Source organism: Arachis duranensis, chromosome 5 (assembly GCF_000817695.3).
Source record: "Arachis duranensis cultivar V14167 chromosome 5, aradu.V14167.gnm2.J7QH, whole genome shotgun sequence".
NCBI lineage: Eukaryota > Viridiplantae > Streptophyta > Magnoliopsida > Fabales > Fabaceae > Arachis > Arachis duranensis.
The window spans coordinates 15,980,914-15,981,453 of record NC_029776.3 but is presented as its reverse complement, the minus strand read 5'-3'; positions in this window follow the sequence as shown (position 1 = coordinate 15,981,453).

The window sequence follows — 540 nt, the reverse complement described above, 5'->3', positions numbered from 1 at the left end:
AAAATATGCACTGTTCAAGCATTCATTCAGAAAACAAAAAGTGTTGTCACCACATCAATATAATTAAATTAAATTCACTAATAATTTCGAAAATTTATGTATTTCTTGTTCTTTGGAATTAAAACATTTTTCTTTTAAGATAAGTGAAGGACTTAATGGATTTTATTCATAGCTTTAAGGCATGGTTACACACTAATGATCATGAAGTAAAGACACAAAACATAGATAAACATAATACTTAAAAACCGAAAACAGAAAGAAAATAAAGAACAAGGAATGAATCCACCTCTTAGTGGCGTCTTCTTCTTGAAGAACCAACAATGTCCTTGAGCTCTTCTATGTCCCTTCCTTGCCTTTGTTGCTCCTCCCTCATTGCTCTTTGATCTTCTCTTATTTCTTGGAGAATGATGGAGTGCTCATGATGTTCCACCCTTAATTGTTCCACATTATGGCTCAAATCTTCTAAGGAGGTGCTGAGTTGCTCCCAATAGTTGTTGGGAGGAAAGTGCATTCCTTGAGGCATTTGTTGATGATGAACTT